General features: G+C 37.7%; 1 protein-coding gene across 1 annotated transcript in view; it reads right to left on the bottom strand.

Moving 5' to 3' along the window:
• FEZ1 (fasciculation and elongation protein zeta 1) overlaps positions 1-20,410 on the bottom strand; it is a 62,014-nt gene extending 41,604 nt beyond the window's left edge. The window contains exon 1 of the mRNA XM_023534680.1: positions 20,392-20,410. The gene's annotated coding sequence lies outside the window, so the exon portion shown is untranslated. The remainder of the gene's footprint in view (positions 1-20,391) is intronic.
• Positions 20,411-20,656: the final 246 nt, after the last annotated feature.

Raw genomic sequence — 20,656 nt, 5'->3', positions numbered from 1 at the left:
GGCTATTATCTTCCCTAGGGGAAGCTTGGGGACACTGTACTAGAGGCTGCCTCCTGTCCCTATCTTCAAAGTATAGGACTCACAGGTTTGAGAAAGCTTTTAGGAAGTATAGGAAAGTGATAAAGAGCTTGGGCTCTTCAGAAAACTTGGGTTCAAACCCCAGAGTTCTATTTATTAGCTGGTGACTTTGTGTACGTTACATACCCTCGATGAGCTTCAGTTTCCTCATCTATAGAATAGGGATTCCAATATCTACTACAAGGTTGTTGTTGTGCACATTAAATAATATAATACCTGAAAAATACTTAGCATGGTGCCAGGTATATAATAAGTATTCAATAAATGAATTCTGTTGTTCTTTTTTGGTATGTGTGTGTGAGAATTTGAAGGAATTGGAAGCTGAGGACTGATATTCTAGGTATCTGGGATGAAAATGTCCTGAACATGAGCAAAGTTATTCTTCCAGCAAATATTTCTTTCATTTCACTGTGGTAAAAACTACATAACAACATTTACCATGTTAATGTATATAATCTAGTGTCATTAAGTGCTTTCAAGGTTCATCCATGTGTGTCAGAATTTCATTCCTTTTTTAAAGCTGAGTGATATTCCATTGTATGGATATACCACAATCTGTTTATCCGTTCATTCATCTATAGACATTTGGATTGTTTCTACCTTTTGGCTATTGTGAATACTGCTAATTTCAGGGAACATTTTCTTTTATTGCATTCTATGACCTATGCTAGAACCTAGAGAGGTCATAATGAAGGTATGTCTTTGAAAGATCCAGACTTCAGTGCTTTGATTTCCAAACTCTGCTACTTGGAACCCAGAGTGCCTCCCCCAAAATCTATATCCACCCAGAACCTCAAAATGTGATGTGTTGCTTTTGTTTTGTTTTTTTTTTTTGTAAACAGGGTCTTTACAGATATAATTAGTAAAGATGAGGTCATACTGGATTAAAGTGGCCCTAAATCCAATGACTGGTGTCCTCATAAGAAGAGAGGACATATGGAGACACAAGAAAGAAAGCTGTGTGATGATGGAGGCAGAGATTTGAGAGATACGACTACGAGGTAAGGGACACCAAAGAAAGCCGGACACCACCCAAATGTGGAAGAGCCAAGGAAGGACTCTTCCCTGGAGCCTTGAGAGGGAACATGGACCTGCTGACCCCCTGATTTTGGACTTCTCCAGAACAGGGGGACTATAAATTGCTCTTGTTTTAAGCTATGCAGTTTGCAGTGATTTTTTCTGGTAATTCTAGGAAATTAATGCAGATTTTGGTACTGGGAAGAGGGGTGCTACTGTAACAAGTACTTAAAAACGTGGAAGTAGCTTTGGGATTGTGTAATGTCTAGAGGCTGGAAGAATTTTGAGACACATGACAAAAAAAAACCTAGATTGTCCTGAAGAGACCGTTGGTCTTTTCTGGGGAAGGCTCAGGAAAAAATGAGAAGCGTTGTAGAGAAAGCTTCTATCACCATAGAGAATCCATATGGTATGCACATGTCATGAACAGAGTGTTGCTAGAAATATGAATAAAGGTGCTCCTGGTTAAGATTCAGACGGAAATGAGAAACATGGATGAAAGGCAATCTGGTTATCAAGTGGCAGAGAACTGAGAACTTGGCTGAACTGTATTCTGTTGTTGAAGAGCAAGTGGCCCTTGAGGCAATGAATTCAGATATCTTGCTAAGGAGATTTTTAAAGTGTGGAAGATGTGACCTGGTATTTCTGCGCTGCTTTAGGTAAAATGTAATGACTAATGATAACCTGGACCTCCTTCACTCCTAAGCATCGAGTTGCATATAAGGTTTCTGAGCATTTTATACCAACAGAGACACTGCCAGCCTGGACTAAAAGGGACAGAGATGGGATGAAATAAAGGAAAACTGTTAGGTTTCTAAAATTTCAGTCAAGAAACGGACTGACAGAGTTACAGGTATCCTCAGTTTTTTGGACATTCACTTTATAACGCTTCATTTTTACAGAAGACCTGCATTCGTACCTATTTTCTCTAAGCAAAAGAAATTTGAAGAGGGGTTTGGCTTTTAAAAAAAAAAAAAAAAGGTTTAAAGTGAAAATAGTATTCAGCACAAGGGGTGGACATGAATTTTGGGAGTCTGGAGGGCAGACTGTGGTGAGTTGGAGAGAGTCCCTGTCAAATTCATGTCTTAGTCTGATCAGGCTTCTCTAACAAAGTACCACAGACTGGGTGGCTTAAAAACAACAGAAATGCATTTCTCATGGTTCTGGAGGCTGGAAGATCATGGTGCCAGCATGGTAGGGCTCTGGTGAAGGCCCTCTTCCAGGGAGCAGACTGGCCTTTTCTCACTGTGTCCTCACATAGTGGAAGGGGCGAGGAATCTCCCTCGGGCCACTTTTATAAAGGCACTAATCTGATTCTCGAAGGCTCCAACTCATTCATGAGGCCCTCCAAAGACTCCGCCTCCTGATACCATCACACTGGGCATTAAGTTTTCAACCTATGAATTTTGGGAGGACACAAACATTCAATCCATAGCAACCCCAAACTTCAGAATGTAACCTTATTTGGAAATAGGGTCTTTGCAGATGTAATTAGTTAAGATGAGATCATACTGGATTAGGGTGGACCTAAAATCCAACGACTTGATGTTTTGTTAAGGCAGTCTTAAAAAACCAATACAGAACCTAGAAGAGTTAACCAAGATGAATCAATATATATTAATACCTGTTTTGTGCAATCCATGTAAAGCTTTGGCACGGGACCTAGCGTAGAGTAAGTGCTCAATAAATGCTCCTGTGTGCTGTTGTTAGGAGGTTCGAGAATCCCCCTTAGGGTTGACAGGGAGAGCTATTCCCACCTCTTCACCTCTCCAATCAGAGTAAGTTCAACTTTATTTCTTTTATACTAAGAGTTTCTAGAGCTTAAAAAGCTTCCAAACCACATTCCCAATGGACAAAGTGACAAGTGCTTTAAAGAAGATACAAAGCATTTTAAACAAAGCTCTATGTGATGGTGGGGAAGAGAGCAGAGGTTTTGCCCAAAAGTCACCTAACTTAGAGCAGGGTTTCTCAAGCTTGGCACTATTGATATTTTTGGTTGGGTGAGTCTTTGTTTTGGGGAGCTGTCCTGTGTGTTGTAGGATGTTTAGCAGAATCCCTGGACACTAGATGCCAGTAACACCTCCCCACCGCACCCTCCCTCCCACCCCGCCCAAGCGCTGTAACAACCAAAAATGTCTCCAGACTTTATCAAGTGACATTTTGGGGAAGTGGAAACATCACAAAAGCACCCCAGTTGAGAATCAATCACTCCCTTCGACATAGGTCTTTAAGTGGTGAGTGAACATTCTGCTAAGATGGGGCTGCATTTCATACAGAAGGAACTGGCAGAGCAGAGCTTGGGTATGTGCAAAGGCACACGCGTGCCTTTTAAGCAAACAAAAACAAAAACAAAAAAACTAAGGCTGTGTCATAGGTACAAACTGGTGGTTGTTGGAGATACAGGGCAAATATTCTCTTTTGGAATCACAGCAATCCATTCTAAGGGCTTATTTTAGTTCCCAAACTGAATTTATTTTAGTCCCAAATTTACTTGATATAATCAAAGATTCTTGGAGTATATAGAGCATTTAATGGTCATCTAGGCAAACCACCCACCTGATTCAGAAACCAACATGATGATACACACAATTTCTACTTCAACACCACTAGTGATGAGAAACTTGACCTCACAGGGCTGACCATTCTTTGTTTTGTTTTGTTTTGTTTTTATTGGTTTTTAAACTAGAAATGACTCGCTAAGGTTAGAAATTCTGTGACAGCGTGGTAGGGGTTGTGCTCATCCTATTTGATCTTCCTTAGAAGGATCTTTCTTGAAGAAGCCAGTTTTCCATAACATTCTGGAAATGAGCTGCTGAATCTTTATTGAAAATTTAAGCTCATCACAGCCCAGTAAATAAAAATGAGATCACACCTGCTAACATGTTAAGACTCCTTGTTTTTTTCAACAAGGAGTTGGTGGTTCTCGAATACCAACATTCAATTCAAGCCTACGTGCAACTCCATTCTCAGCCTCCAGGGCTGCTTAAACTCCCTGATTCGATTATACAAGGGAATGGAATATTTTCCAAGACTCAAAATCTATTCACAGCCATCTCGTGAGCAGGTAGTTACTACCTACCACAAAGTACATGCTCCAAGAACAAGACCACATTGCGTTCAAAAAGAATAAGCAGTGTTATAAAAACTGACAATAAAACAACTCCTAGAATAATTATAAATTCCAGAGGTACTGTGATAAAAAATTTCAAAATACATGACCTAGTTGGCAAATAAAGAATTAGATCCCTCAAGATATTGGAACTCCCCATAAGTGTAAATGCAATGACAATTTTTTTTTTCTATAAAGAAGAGAAATTGAATATTTTAAGAAAGAAGAACCACGAAATTTAATAGGAAAAGGCGAATGAGGTCCCCAGGATAGGGGAAGCTTTGATATCTACCGCAGTCAAAAAAGAAAAGTCATTAATCGTCCCTTCTGTGTAGCTTCCAAGTGATTTATCAGGGCAGATCAGCATGTGCTCTGGGTGAATGGGGATGAGATAGGTCTATTGTTGTCTTCTAGTCTCAATAGAAAATAGATCCAGACAGCAATGTCATGAGGGGAAGCTATCCATGACATGGTTCAGCTCCACCGGCTCACTTTTAGTTAATTTTTGGTCCTCATGAGACCTCTAGAGAAACTTGTAGGAACATCATTTGTATGAATCCCTGAGGACTGACTTTCACTCCCTTCAGTGTTGGGGAACCGTCTCTGTTTTCTGCTACTCCCACATGCCCTGGTATTCCGAGATGTGATGATTCAGAAATGAACTTGAGGAAATGAAAATGCCAAAGAACATTGCCATTTTACTATACCAGTCTAGCCATGTAAAAATCACTTCACCAGCACACCCTCAGATTCCAGCATGCCCTGCTGATGCTGCCCTAAGCCACAGCCATCCTCTTCGAGGCCTCAACTCTGAGTCACTGCAGCATTTTCAACCTTGTGAAAATGACAAGCAAGGACGTGGTTCCATAGTGTAGCAGTTAGCACATCTGTTTTACATGTAGAAGGTCCTGGGTTCATGCCCCAGTGGAGCCACGGTCCACGGTCTACGGTCATGCCACCCTGAACAAGCCTGACGTCTGATTTCGGAAGCTAAGCAGGGTCAGACCTGGTTAGTATTTGGAAGGGAGACCACCTAGGAAGACCAGGTGCTGAGGGCATAAATAATAATATTTAATTTAAAAAAATAAGCGAAAAGCCCACATTTCCCTCTAAGTCTCATTCTCAGCAGTTGGTGCTTTTCATAAAGTTGTTATAGCCCATCTCTTCTTGTTGTGAGAGCTTAACAACACAGAACACCAATCCCTGGGGTATGCTGGGTCAGTAATAAGCATGATTTTTTCCCTTTGAAATATACAGATCAAATGCTATCCTGCAAAATTCTTGGCATGGCCCGGCATTGTGACTGGGTTTTGGAGAGCTTTGAAAGAAAAAACTCATTGTTGGATAGTGAGCAGATCCTTGGAACATGTGAGAAGTTGATGAAGCAAAGCAGTCACTGCTGTCTTAGAAACACACAAAGCAGTTAGACATAGAACAAGTATAAACCAGAGGCTTTGACAGGCTTGGCATTTAAGATCATTCCAAATGTGCTGATTTTATAATTTGCATATTTGAATAAATCCAAATGATTTCCAGGTTAAGAATTTGTTCATTGGATGTAATGGATGAAATGCCAAACATATAAATCAAAGGAACTTCACTTGTTACCTATTAGAAAAGAAAAGATTATGCCAAAATCTGATAATGGCAACTCTTCACAGATTAAAAAAAAAAAAAAAAATGAATAGAAAGTATTCTTAAATCCTTTTGTAAACTTGTTTAGAACAGAAAAATATTTGATCCATATTAAGTAATCTAATTCCCTACTACTTGCAAGGTCTAAGAAGAATCCCCAGTTAATGTTTTATGTAATAGTATAACTATGACTGGTCTGATTATCTAGACTACATTAGAAGAGAAGAAACTAAAGGGAAAGGAGAGGAGGAAGGGCATGGAATGTTGGTAAATTCGGAAAAACTCCATAGGCTGGGAGTCAGAAGTTTGGAATTTCAGAATCAACTTCACCATTAGTCAGCTTGATGACTTAGGGAAAATTCCTTAAGTTTTCTGAACCTCGATTTCCTCTTCTAAACTATAAAGAGCTCCAAATAAGAGCCTTTCCTGTTCTTAAATCCAATAAATCTAAACTCTACATTTTCTTTCAAAAACCAATCAACATTTTGGTTAAATTGACCCCAAACTGATTGAGAGATCTTAGAGTTTTTTTAACATCTTTGCCTTTGCTTCTCCATTTGTAGACTCCTATGTATTTCTTAGAGATATTGTGAGAAAGCAAGAGGATACACACTAAGTTATTTAAAGCCCTCAGGAGAAAGCAAAGTAAATTAAATCTACGAATTAACTCCAAATTCTATTTTATTCTAGTATTTTCTATAACCAAACCTCGGTTGCTACCTTGTCATAAAAACAATTTATATCCACTGGATGTTCTTTAATTTCCCCTTCTAGTGTTAGCAAATTTACCAAATAAAAATATTTGAAATTTGAATTTCGAATAAAGAATGAATTTTTTTTTCCATGGACATGGGCTGTATTTGAGGACTGTTGGAGGAAGGGAGGGAGGGAGCCTAGGACCAGTGGGCAGGTGGGGGCAGGGGCTTCTCAACTTGCTTTTTAATTTGAAATAAAGAATGAAAAATTTTTAAAAAAGACAACTATGTCACAAGTATTGCATAAAATAGACTTATACTAAAAAATTATTAATTGTTTATATGAAATTCATATGAAATTTATATGAAATTTAACTGGGTACTCTGTATCTCTATTTTATCTGGCAACTCTATATCTATCCTTACCTTGGTAAAGACAGGCAATTTCTAAAGGTGTGTGTGATAATTAATTGAGTTGTACACCTTTTAGAATGTAGAGCCTATCTCAATGAAAAAGTTTAAAACAATGTTTCTAAGTGATATTTTAATCATCCTTGAATAATAAGTCTGGCCTAGGTATCATTGTCTCTCTCTTCCTCTCTCTCTTCCATACTTCAAGAATATCTTTTGTGGGGAAAAAATAATATCTCTTGTGAGCATCTAAAAATGCCATATCTAGAAATTTGCATGAGACTGACTAGACTGCTCTATAGGGAGAGGTGAGAGTAAGTATAAGGAGAAAATAGTAGTAAAGGAAGGTGTAGTCAGGAGGAAATTTAAAAAGAAGTAATGACATCAGCCTCTGTTTGTCTGATCATGGGGCCGGATAAACCATAAACTAAAACTTGATCAGTACATGCACACAAAAACTTGTACCTGAATGTCCATAGCAGCTTTATTCACAATAGCTAAAAGAGTGGAAACAACCCAAATGTTCACTGACAGATTAATGGATAAACAAATGTGGTATATATATGCAATAAAATATTATTCATCCACAAAAAGAAACAGTACATGGATGAACCTTTAAGACCTTATGCTACAGTGAAAGAAGTCAAACACAGAAAGCCACAAATTGTATGATCTCATTTACATAAAATGTCCAGAATAGATAAATCTATAAAGAAAGAATGTAGATGAGTCAGGGGTTGTGTGGAGAAGGGAATAGAGAGTGGCTGCTAATGGGTGTGTAGTTTCTTTAGTTCCTTTCGGGGTGATGAAAAAGTACTAAAATTAGATGATGGTGATGGTTGCACAATTCGGTGACTATATAAAATCCACTGAGTTGTGTGCTTTCAAAGAGTGACTTTTATGGCACGCGATTATATCTCAATAAAGCTGTTATTTTTTAAAAGTCGATGCATTAAAAATTAAGAAGAAACTTGATCAGCTCTCAGGTGATGCCACAGAACCACCCAGAGCCACTTCTAAAGAGTCAACGGTGTAACAGGGTAGCTATTGTTTGTGTGCCCGTCATTGTAAGGAGCTTTAACTAATGTTACTGCTAAGTTTCACAATGACCCTATAAAGTAGGCATTATTATGCTGTGTCTTGAGAGAAGAGGAAACTGACTCAGAGTAATTTGTTCACAACTCGCACAGGTAATTAAGGTGCAGGGCAGGGTTCTAATCCAGAGCCATCTGATTCCAAAGCCCAGGGTAGAGGGTAGCCCTGGCTCACATGATGTCCATCAGAGAAACCAAGGATGACAAGGATTCTGGCTAAGCCTAGGAAAAGGACTGGAAGGGCACTGCCAATTGCCCTGCTGCCCAACTCCTTTCTCTTCAGTAGAAGTTCTTTCTCCCTAGCGAATCTCGTTTTTGTTTTCGCTACATTCTCAGCCTTCCTTATCCATATTGAATAGACTTATTTCTCACTTTAGATGCTGCTTGGAAATGACCTCATCCCTAGACCTCTTTAACAAAAGCTTCTTGGACTCTCAGAGCCCAACAATAGCTCTGCATGGCATTTTGCCGGCAATCAAAACTTCACGTCAGAATTTGCTCACGTGTTGTGAGATGTTTTGCTCTGTGTCTCCCAGTCCCTTTTCTTCTGGTGCTGCTGAGCTACACTACGGAATAGAAAAGCATCAATAGGTTTAGGTCTTGGTGCCTGGTGAGATCGGAACTCATCAGGGGCTTCTCCTTGGGACCACCAAAGAGCAGGACATCTTTCTTCCTCATTTTCTCTTCTCCGGAGGAAGGAAGGCGCTCCTCCCTCCCTTCTTCCACAGAACTGCCTCCCTCCACTTCTATCCCTCCCGTCCTTGCTGCCTTTCACTGTGGCTGCCAGGTTGCCATGCCAATAAGGTTCCCATGGTTACTAAGAAGAGCTGCTGCATTCCCACAGGCAAGGCCTGTTAACCAAAAGAGAAAGGGACACCATTATTGTCCCCAGGGCAAAAAAAAAAAAAAAAAAAAAAAGGCAGGTCTCAGTCCAGGGGATGTGGAAGGGCAGATCTTGTTTATCCTGATGTCTCCATGCTGGACCGTAGACCAAATCTTGCTGCCTCCCCTCAAGTTCTCTCTTCCCTAAGCTGGGAGAGAGGCGCCTGGCACTAGTTCAAGTCCATTGTTTTGCCTAGTGTGGGTCCAATAGGCACCACATTGTGAAAATCGTGTTAATATGTAAATACACTAATACATCTGGACTCTTTGTCTAGCTAGGAAAATTGTAAAATACAAAACATGTTCTACTGTCTCCTCAGCTGGATATCTTGTCTGAGAATCTGCTTTTCTCCTTATGGTGTTTCTCTCTGGATCGACTAGCTTAAGCTATAACACTTATTTAAAAAACAAAATTTGTTTTCTCCTAAATATAAAGAAATGTATTTTAATGTAAAAATTCAAAAATAAAGAAAAATTTTTAAAATTATTTACAGTTCAATCATCAAAATATTTATTTTTTCTTCTTAAAATACACAATTTTTGTTATTGGTTTGTCTTACGTAGTTGTAGCACATTATTTTTGAAACATGATTTACTTTATTCAAATTTTCCTGTGAATTTTTTCTCTGCTTTTATCAAAAATAAAAAATGATAATTCAAAAAAACATAATTGCCTTCTGTGCCTGAAAGCAGGGCATAAATTTCTCTTTGAGGAAGTGCTCCTTCTTTGATACCTGGGTGAGAAAAGTGATTCTTGTCTTCAAATATGGGGAATCGATGCCAAGAGGAGTTTGCCTAAATGGACCTTACCAAAATAGTCCTTATAGTCCATTAGTTCCCCCATAAATTTCCTAGTCAATTCTCCACAATTTATTGTCCACTGATGCTCGAACTATCTCCCCTTTGATAAAAGGTTATATAAGCCCCCAAGAACAAATGCTTCTTTGAGTTTTATTTCTTTTCTGTGAATTCCTGAGCACATAAACATTAGTAAAAATTATGTGCTTTTAACCTTGTTAATCTTCCTCTGTCAGTTTAATTTACAGGCCCCCAGGTACTAAATTTAAGAGAGTAGAGGAAAAGTCATCCCTGACACATCCATATTCATAGCAGCATTATTCACAATAAACGAGAGGTGGAAACAACCCAAGTGTTCATCAATGGATCAATGGATAAACGATATGTAATATAACCATAAAAAGGAATACTACTGAGCCTTAAAAAGGACGGGAACATTGAAAACATTATGCTAAGTGAAATAAACGAGATCTAGGGCCTCAAAAGGAAGGCAATTCACAGGAAGATGGGAATAACAAATGTTTGGTGAGCAAATGTTTGCCATGCCATGCAAAGACATAAGGACTTTGAACAAACAGGTTCTGCTGGGGTGTCCCCAGCCCAGCACACTTCACCCATACTCTTTGTAGTTGTCTCTGGTGATAATTCTCTTTCTACACCAGGCCCTTTATCTAAATTCTTTTAGGCAGTTAAAAAGAGGTAAAAGCTCTTCTTGAGTTTTTTTGTGTGTGCTTCAATTTTCTTCAGCTCAAAATAATCTACATGCCAAAGTAGCACATTCTGGGGAGATTTGTTCTGAACCCCTTCGCTTGCATAAGAAAAAGAGATTTACTGGTTGTCTCCAGTGGAAAACCAGCTATTGTTTTGAGCACATCCCTATACGTAATGTCCTTCTAGACTTTCACTCTTTGAGGGAGGAAGAATTTCTTTCTACTCTATTAGGTTCCGTGTCTGGACCTCAGAATTAAACTGACACAAGACAAATTAAAGAGAAGAAAAGTATACAAAATTTTAGTATATATCTACATGTCCACAGGAGTCTTCATAAGGAAAATGAAGACCTGAAGAAGCAGTCTAGACCAAGAGCTTTTTTACTTTTTAAACAAAGAAATGATAAACTTGTAGAGATAAGACAAGACAATGGGGTTGGAGGTAGGGGCAGTAAATTGTGGGAAAGTGACTAGGAAACATATGGGGGAAACCAGTGGAAGATCAGGGTTATTTTAGCAGATCTGGTTGTACAGATCCATCTCAGCCTCAACTCCCAGTCTCCAGTGATGAGAATGTTCTTCTCTTCCTGGTCCAGAGAGGGCACCCTTCTCAGAGGAAGTGTCATGACCTGCTTTTAGGGAGAAAGACGGAGGGCTGAGAGCCCTTCCTTCATGCACCTGCTTTTTCTCAAGTGCCTTCAGTTCAAAATAGTCAATATACCAAAGCAATGTGTTTGGGATGGTTTTTTTAGAACCCCTTCATTGCCCTTGAGCTACTTATAAATTGTAAATAATGTATAGAAATGCAAAACGATTCTTGCCTAAAGGCATGCAAATTAACTGTGTCACTGGAGGTTCAGCTGGCATCCCTCTCCCCTGAACCTTGGGAAAAGTCAGATTACCATTTATTTGTAAATTCATTTGACATTTCTTTAATCCATATAAATTTGTTTCTTTGACTTCTTTGAACTGGTTATAACATCTTATGAGCTCCTTCATTAATAATTAATTAAAATGTTAACATCGTTCTTTTTAAAAGTCTGTATGAGAGTCCTGTTTGACCATTGTTGAAAATTATCCTTTTCAACACTTTTTTACTTTTATGTTTGTTGAAAAACAAGGAGGAGTGTTTCTAGTTGTGGGCTTTTCCAGTGCAACATGAAAGTTAGTTCAATGAAGAGAGTAAATAAATATTTACTTTACTAAAGATTTTATCATATACACATGAAAAGTAATTCGGCTTTCAAATGTTAGATAGGGATAGTAATAAGAGCTTATATTTACCAAGTACTTAATAGGTTCCAGTCACCATTTTAAGCACTTTATTTGCATCCCTATGAGGTAAGTACTGAGAACCAAAACCCTCTACTCACACTCAGCCCAAGCACTGAGAAACAAAACCTTTCCTTACTGTCTGTAATCACAAGACTGCTATTTTACTGTCTTCATTAACGTTACTTTACTTTGCCTTGACTTTCCTGCCCAAGCAAATGATTTGATTGTACATTACAGGAATTTCCCATCAACTTATCAGTGAAAAGCATTAATAGTTTGTATACTACGATTCTTTGAATCATATTATTCGGTAATAAAAAGAAATGAAATATTTTCATTTTTTGCTACCACATGGATCCATGTTACAACATGGATGGACCTTGAGAACATCATGCCAAGTGAAAAAGCCAGTCACAAAGGATCACATATTGCATGACTCTATTTATATAATACATAATAGGCGTGGAGACCCATTCGGGCCTCCGGAGTTCACATAAAGATTATTTAAACTGAAGACTGAGATACAGCAGATGCCTTTTCCAGAGCTTCCTTATCTGACTAAAAGACAAAGCCTTCCAAGTGTGAAACTGCCATAAATCTCTTCAGGGAGCTTCACACCCAGGAAGACAGAGCACTCACATCAGGAAAGGAAAATTGCATAAATGAACTATCACAAACTGTTATGCTTTTCATTTGTTTCCCTAAAAGTTTGTTTTCTTTCCTAAAAAAATAACACCACCAAACTATTTGTTCTTCCCACAGAAGCCCTTTCTTTCCCCATCCTCTCCCCTATTGTACTGGTATAGAAAGTTCAGAGGGTTCTGCATGCATATAAATAAAACTTGTTTTCTTTTCTCCTGTTAATCTATTGTTAATTCGAAGGCCCCATTGTTGAACCTAAGTTGGTAGAGGGAAAGTTTTTCCTTCCGACGTAGGCAAATACAATAGGTAAATCTACAGAGACAGAAAGTAGATTGGTGGTTGCCTTGTGATGGTGGTTGGGTGGGAGGATATTGGGGACAATTAGAAATAACTGCTAATGAATAGGGAGGGGGTTTATTCTGGGGGGTAGTGAGAATGTTCTAAAATTGTTTGTGACGATGGTTGCACAACTCTGTGAAATTACTAAAAACCATTTTTTGGTATGGGAATTATATCTCGAAGTTGGTATTTTTAAGAATCTTTAAATCCCTCCTCTCGAATCCTCGCCTGGCTTTTTCCACCAATTCTAAACTGTGATATTTTGATTCTTGCTCCATCTTGTCTCCAATCAAGTCCCCAGTATTGAAAGGATTGTCTTAAACCAAGCTTAAAATTCTCAATAAATTTTGACTTTCCTTCTGTTACCTAACGGAAAAGGGTCTGACCACTCAACGCACCACAGAGCCAAACATTGAGCACCCAGTTCTGTAGTGGAGAAATCAAAACAATTTATTGGTGGGGTGCCAAGCCAGGAGACCGTTAAGCTAGTGCTCAAAATCCGAACTCCTCATGGATTTTGATCAAGAGTTTTTAAAGGCAAAGATTGATGGATGGGGGTCGGGGTCACAACTGAAGCTGATTGGTTAGTTCTTTTGCAAGCTTCTATGTCTTTCCTTAGTCTGAGTAATTAAATTCCTGACGTCATCTTGTCTGATGCCTTCATCACTGTGCTTGGGTGGTCTAACTGGGTAGGAGGACCAAGATTCTGCAAAATAGCTCATAATTGTATATCAGTGACATTATCTTTAAAGCATAAAGCAAAAATATAATAAATAAATAAATAAATAAATAAATAAATAAATAAATAAATAATAAAGCAAAAAGCAGAAATGAAACATCTCATGACCTTTGTTATTGTTTAGGCTATCATTGTTTTGTGCTTAACTGGCTACATTTTTCTATTATCTCAAGCAAAGAAAGTGTTACCTTTTATAATCAAGCTGGCTAAAATTGAATCGTTATATAAGAGTTTTAAAAATTAAATTTTAATATCAATGGTGTACTTTTGTAAAATCAAAACTTAATTTTCTTTCTTCTGCTGAAAGGACAAAGTTTTCTTGAACTGTCAGATTGTTTTTGATAAGTAATCTGCTGAAGGGAACCCAAATTTTGCCACCCTGAAGCTGCCTTTTGGAATATTAACTTTAAGTTGTTTATTAAGAAACGAGCCTCAGAAAGAACCTTTGAGCCTCCCCACCTTTACTGCCCAAGAGATTCAGACAGAGAAACCTGCTTCGAGAAGGAAATCTTAGAAAAGTATGGTAAGTAAGGACATCAGGCAGGTGTCTATTAGCTGGATACCTGCAGTGTCCTGTTGTTTCTGAGCTGCCCTGAAAGAATTTGCCTGCCCCGTACTTTCCACTCTTTCTCAAGTACTTGTAAATCACCCATTCTCGCTTCTGAAATCTAATACCGCTTCCTCTCCTTTCTCCTTTGTCCAAAAATGTTTTATTTACCCAATGTTTTGGGAATTTATTTTAATATATACCCATGTGAATTCCCCATGTGCATGTATTAAGATTTTGATTTCCTCCTGTTAACCTGTCTTGGTTAATTTGACTATTAGCCCAGCTCAAAGAACTTAGAATATGGAAGAAAAGTATTAATTTTTGTTATCCCGCACACTGCCCCCAAAAGCAGATTCTGTGTTTTATCGAAATAATTTTCTGGGCTTTCTGTTTTTTAATCATATTGAGACAGGATATCACTTGTAAAATTCTTAATCTTTTAGCAGGAAATAAAAGGGGACATCTCTTGCAGAGTTAATCTTTTTAGTAAACCTAGTTAAGTTTTCTTCTCTCCTTTCTTTGGAAAAAAGGCCCTCTCCCTCAAATCCTGATAATTGCCCTGGTGACTCAGATCCTCTGGCTATTGAAAAGAGTCATTAGCCCATTGGTAGCAGAAATGGTGTTAAGTTAGACAGGGCCCTTAGAGTCGGAGGGGGAAGGGGACTTTAGGCCAAAGATCTTTTTCACTCTTTAAGAAATATATCAACCAAGCCTGTTTCCCTTTACTCACTTAATAGGCAAATCAATAATAGAAATTAATAGATATATGATTTAAATACTAAGTTTGTTTCTTCTTTTCCTTGTCTAGGGACTGAGGTGGCACTTTAGCAGGAAATCCAAGACCCCACCCTGACTGAGGCAGAAAGGGAAAGAGCTCCATGAAACCCCTGTAGGCGGGGACTATGCCATTCTCAGCAGGAAGCAGATAGGGAAGAAGAGACCTCCCGTCCCTCAACATCCACACTAATAATAAGGGGGTTCATGGTTCTTAGAAAAGAGTTAAGCAAGAAAGTTAGTTAAGGGATTTCTGGTCTGCCCACAAAGACTCTGAGATCATCCTATACCAGAAGTGGTCCACCCCAATCTTGCCCACAATTAAGCAAACCCAAAGGCATTTTTTTTTAACTCACACAAAGAAACCAGTAGGCAGAGAATTAGGTACCAGTTTAAGCCAGTCACTTGCACCTTCGCAGTGAAGACCCCAATGACCTTCAACTCACCTGACCTTCATCATACCATCATTATAATATGATGCATATGCTCAGAAGTTCATTAATATCATTGTAACAGACTGAATTCTAGGAACAAACATGCACAGAACAAAAAATGATGAATCACTGAGTCCTGTCAATCTTAGTTGTCAATCAAGGAAGCCCACTTTTCTAAGAAAAGTAACCACTCACAGCAAAAAGGGATAAAAACACCGATGGCTTTGTTACCAGACCTTTTGAGCCACACTTGTCTTCCTCAAGCCCACTTCCACTTCTGGAAGTGTACTTTCCTTTCTAATAAAACTTTTCTTTTGTATTTCGGTGTCTTGCTCAATTCTTTGTTCGAGACATCAAGAACCTGGACAATGCGCCAGGAGAGGACCCCACTCTCCGGTAACAGTATCTCTTAAGAAAACTGAATCTTCTCAATAGTGAGAATTCATCTTCTGTATCTGTCTTTGAAAGTGTTTATTGTTACTTTGGTTAAGTAGATAATTAAGTATCATTTCATTAAAAAAAAAAAAACCCCTGTAATCCTTATTTAATCAAGTATTCAAACCTTTTGATAAATTTCCCCCAAATCAAATTCTAATAGAAGTCTTTTTGACTCCAAAGTAACTTTGAGAATTCCCAGTGGGCCCTGGAAAAATCTCAAAAAATTTGTCTCTCTCCTTATAAACAGGGAGATGTTGAAGTAATTAGGCTTATTTTATACGATAAATTACATGGGAAGCATTGTCAAGTATATGTTATAAGTGTTCCAGAAATTAGGTGAAGTTCCTGGAAGTCTGCTATATCCTGGCATAAGTTATTTGTCATTAAAATTGAAGCACACACTAAAAGGACCGTGTGAAGGGTGGGAAATTTTCAAGTGAGCCAACTAGCTAAGTCAGCTACAGGGAAGAAATATCTTTAGATACCAGAAGTTGTCCTACTTGCTTGTGTGTGGTTTAGGAAGTGTATTGTGTAAGATATGAAGATGGCCAATGTCTGCTTCTGTAATCCATTTACTTGTTAATTAAGGGTGTTGTTCCAGGCAAAGATATGCTAACAGCCAACTTCCACTTCTGTAATCTGCTTGCTTGTTCAGGAGACCACCAGGATATGGTCCTAAGCTTTATCAGCTGCCTCCTCTGAAAGCTCGGGGCTGCTCTCCTCTAGCCCTGCGTGGTAGAGAGTCAGTCGCCGGCCTAATAAAGGCTCATAATTAATCTCAATTGGCTCCATGGGTCTCAGAATCGTTCGCGCCATAACAACCAAACCTGAGTACCAAGGAAATGCCCTAGCTGTCTTTTCATGAAAAGGCAGCAATAACAAAATATATAAAGATTATGGTACATGTGGATGAAGTCCATCCTGATTTTGCAAAAATTACCCCTCATTGCCAGACTTTAGCTATCCTGATGTCCTTGTAACATGGCAACAGTCTGCTCCTGAATCAGAGAAGTTAAAATGAGTAAACAATGGCTATAAATTAAATAAATAGGACCATAGGAAACTGAAGACAGCTGCTTGGTTCTTTCCCACTCCCTGGCAAACATCCCACCCTTTTGGGTTTGTTTTGTTTTTTATTTTTTGTTTTTATATTCTTTCATTCATCATAGTGCATTTAAGCTGGACTATATTCAACTGCCACTTAGTAAGAGTTATCAATATGTTCTTGTTGCAGTCTGTATGTTTTCCTGATAGGCTGAAGCCTTCCCCAGTCATAAGGCTGATACCTCACACTGGCAAAGAAACTTAGAAAATATGTTTCCATTCTACACAAGAAAGTCACCATTAGAACAATGTCTATTGATATATAACCTTTTGTTGATCCCTTGTTGCTTCGTGTTAGTATGACCAGCTACTACTGTAAGACTTTAATGTCTTATTCTCAAGCCAAATAATTCAAGGGATCCTGTTGGTTATAGTCTAGAGTCTGGTGACTGGGAATTCTGGAAGCTTCATCAGAGAAACATAGCTCTCAAGCCCCATTAAAAGGAACCTTATCAAGTACTCCTGACCACTGATACTGTTGCAAAACTAGAAGGCATTGAACGTTGGGTACACATCCCACAGTTGAAGAAGGCTCCATCTTCTGATTCTTCATACCAACTGGGGACCTCCAAATCAAATTGACTGGGAAAAGAAGTAGCTGACATCGATGTAGACTGATTCTGACTAAGATACTGGATCAAGACTTTCTACTTTAGCTAAACATAAAACTCTTTCTTCCCTTTCTTTCCTTTATTCTGACATTGGCCTGGAAAGATAACACCATCATCTGTATCTCCCAAGCCATTGCTAAGTGGGGTGACCTCTGGAATTTGTAATAATTTTTTATTTCTGGCTAGGAAAAAATCCAACTAACCCCTGCTTTGAATGAGCAATTGTACCCTGATAGGATTTATCCTTGTCTGTAGTGGTTATCATTATTCTCCTTGGGCCTATAAACTCCTAGATGGCTGGCACACAGCTGGGCAGTGACTCTCAGATTATCTGACTATGCCCCTAACTGTTTTAGCAAGGCTTACTAGGAGGCATTCATGATTCAGGAATCGCTTCCTTTGGCAGGGCCATATTTTTCTGGTTAGCAATAGATACAAATGTGAATATGATCAGAACTCCTCCTTAACTCTTAAAGACATTGCAGATTTCATTGCTAAGATATTAGCTGTCCAACAAAGATCCTTAGACTCTCTGACCAAAGCTGTTCTTGATTATAGAATAGCCTTGGTTATCTTTAGCTGAGCAAGGAGGTATCTGTGCTGTGGTCAACACCACCTGCTAAGCCTAGAACAATAATTCTGGGGAAGTTGAAATTCAGTTACATGAGATCATTAAGCATGCCATTTGGCTTAAAAGGATGACTCCTTCGGTGGAGTCTTTCTTTGACTGCTTTGAGTCTTGGGGACTCTGGAGGCTGTTACTTAGCTCCAGATAGTTTCTTCCATCTGACAACGCAGGAAATGCTGCCATATGATCAAATTGTTTGAGAGGCTGAAAATCAGGATTTTCATGTGAATTCTCCTGATTTCTTAAATGTTAGAAAAACTGAAGTCCAAACAAAACATTTCTGCAGGGTAGATTCAGCCATGGATTATTATTTCCTGATTTTTGTATTAAAACATTTGAATAAGGGAAGAAATGAGATCAGATTTGTGTTTTAGAAATTTAGAGGAGGTTAAAACAGAGGAGAGGGTAGGAGACTGAAAATTATAAATTGAGGTTCAAATGTGGATTAATCGAGGGTCTTATTGAATTTGTGTTCCTGAGTTATAGTCCTTAGTAAGGCCCAAATAAAACTTTCTTAAATTTACAGGGATTTAGTTTTCTTTTTGTCAACAGTTCTCATCACAAGGAAAAAAAATTATAACTATGTATGGTGACGAATGTTAACTAGACTTATTGTATAGTTATACAAATATTGAATCGTTATGTTATACACTTATAACATAACGTTATAATGTAATAATATATGTCAATTATATCTCAATTTAAAAAGTCACAAAATTATGTACACATTATAAAACAAATCACATTTTATATGAATACATTCAAACAAAATGATACATATCTAACATATTGGAATATTTACATGAGAAAGGATGAAGAAAAGAGATAATGTATAAGTGAAAACAAACAAACAAGTAGGACCTTGTCTAGACCAATGATTATAGTGAATTATGAACTGAGCCCAATAAACTTAATCAGATGTAACTTAATCAGATATCCTAAAAAAAAATTTTTTAGGAAAAAAAAAAGGAAGTTACAACTCCTTACCATGTCATATACCAACCTCCATGATGGTCTTTATTTACCTTACCAACCTCTATTTCCTATTCCCCTTCTGCAGAATGGATTCTGTGCCTGCAGTTTCCTGGATAACAATGTCACTTCCTTTACAAAGACTTCTCCAGACTAGCTGTAGAGCTTTGTTTTGAGTTGTCCCTTATTGAACCTCAAATTAAAGTTTCACATTGTCGTAATTATTTACATGCAAATGTGTCCTGCAATACTGTATGAATCCCTTGAAAGTATGGATCAGCGTATCCTTAGCACTTGTATCAGGACTGGGTTCAAGGCAGAAACCTGATAAATTATTTGGGATCAGTGACCATCTTGAACCAGAAGTCTCTCTCTTAAATTTTAGGAGACAGTATAGAATAATGGTTAAATGTATAAACTTTGGAATAACATAGATCTGTGTTTGGATTGGTTCTGTCACTTATTATCTCTCTGTCCTTGGGCAATTACTTAACCTCTCTAAATTTCAGTTTCTTACCTGTTAATTGAGAGAGGAATGACTGATAACATAACATTTCTATAGAGTTGCCTTGAGGTTTAAATTATATGATAAAAGTAAAGTGCGAGTCCAGTTTCTGTCACATAGGAAGCCCTCGATTAATAGTATTTATGATGATAAATAATTTATTTGAATATTTTATTTCACGTGAGTAAAGTAAAGCTTCTACTGTTTCATTTGCAAACCACTGTTTGATAGGACAGTATAATCTATTATTCGTAACGCCTTTCAATGGCTTAAATATGTTTTCCCTGGTTTATTTGTGTAGGAGATCTTTGCCTACTAAATTTGGGCTCCTTCTATCTACCTATGGGCCGTATGACCAAGACTCCTAGAATACCTGATCCCAAAGACAGACAAAGAGGTAGCTAGCAAAATCTTACTGATGCACAGTTTACATGCATTTTTCTCATTACTCATTCTCGTTTCTCATTAAATGTATACATTTAATTGGGATGTTTAGACCATTTACATTTAATGTGATTATTGACATAACTAAATTTAAATCTATTATCTTATTGTTTCCTACTTGTCCCATCTGTCTTTTCCCCCCTTTTTTCTCTTTTTCTGCCTTCTTTTGGATCGACTGAGTATCTTTTATGATTCCATCTTATTTTTCTTGTTGGCTTATTAACTATAACACTTTGAATTGTTATTTTATTGGTTGTTTTGGGTTTTATAGTCTAAATCTTTAACTTATCACAGTCAACCTTCAAGCAATATTATATTTGTGTACATTATGAAAACCTTAATACAGTATACTTTCATTTCTAATTTCCTTGCCTTTTTACTATAGTTGTCATACGTTTTACTTCTACATATGTTATAAACCTCCAATATATATATATTTTTGCTATAAACAGCTCATTATCTTTGAAAGAGATCTTAAAAATAAGAAAAAATTTTTTTTATACTTACATATTTTCCATTCTTAGAGCTCTTCATTCCTTTACGTAAATATGGGTTTCCATTGGTATGATTTTCCTTCTTCCTGAAAAATTTCCATAACATTTCTTATGGTTCATGTCTGCTGGTGATGAATTCTTTTACTTTTTCTATTCTCTGGAAAAGTCTTTATTTTACCTTATTTTAATTTATTAAGGCAAAATTCACGTAACATAAAATTAACCATTTTAAAGTGAACAATTAAGTATCATTTAGCACATTCACAATGTTGTACAAC

Source organism: Pteropus vampyrus, unplaced genomic scaffold (assembly GCF_000151845.1).
Source record: "Pteropus vampyrus isolate Shadow unplaced genomic scaffold, Pvam_2.0 Scaffold130, whole genome shotgun sequence".
Lineage (NCBI taxonomy): Eukaryota > Metazoa > Chordata > Mammalia > Chiroptera > Pteropodidae > Pteropus > Pteropus vampyrus.
Note: the sequence above shows the minus strand (reverse complement) of the source record. Positions and strands in the feature narration are given on the sequence as shown.